Raw genomic sequence first — 284 nt, forward strand, 5'->3', positions numbered from 1 at the left:
CGTAAGGTCGTATCTGCATCCAAGGTCAAAGTAAAATTTATAGGATGCCTGTTAGTATTTCCCAAAACTTAAATAATAAAATCCTGTTTTGATGTAAGATGGCTCCCTGTTACTTGGTACTAATATGAATTAATTTCTTCTCATTTTGTAATACAAAAGAATAAAGTAAACAAATCACAACGGTGTAGATGCAGCCCACAAACATTAGCTGCTTCTTTCTTAAATACTTCTAACATGCAGTCTTATATTTAGCTCCGAAAATCTACCTATAAATATGCTTAGGT

The 284-nt window shown here is 32.4% G+C and overlaps 1 protein-coding gene across 1 annotated transcript in view; it reads right to left on the reverse strand.

The window, feature by feature from the left end:
- LOC119587702 (transcription elongation factor SPT6-like) overlaps positions 1-284 on the reverse strand; it is a gene marked incomplete at its 5' end in the record, with an annotated part of 9,377 nt that overhangs the window by 7,421 nt on the left and 1,672 nt on the right.

Source organism: Penaeus monodon, chromosome 23, assembly GCF_015228065.2.
Source record: "Penaeus monodon isolate SGIC_2016 chromosome 23, NSTDA_Pmon_1, whole genome shotgun sequence".
NCBI classification, from domain to species: domain Eukaryota; kingdom Metazoa; phylum Arthropoda; class Malacostraca; order Decapoda; family Penaeidae; genus Penaeus; species Penaeus monodon.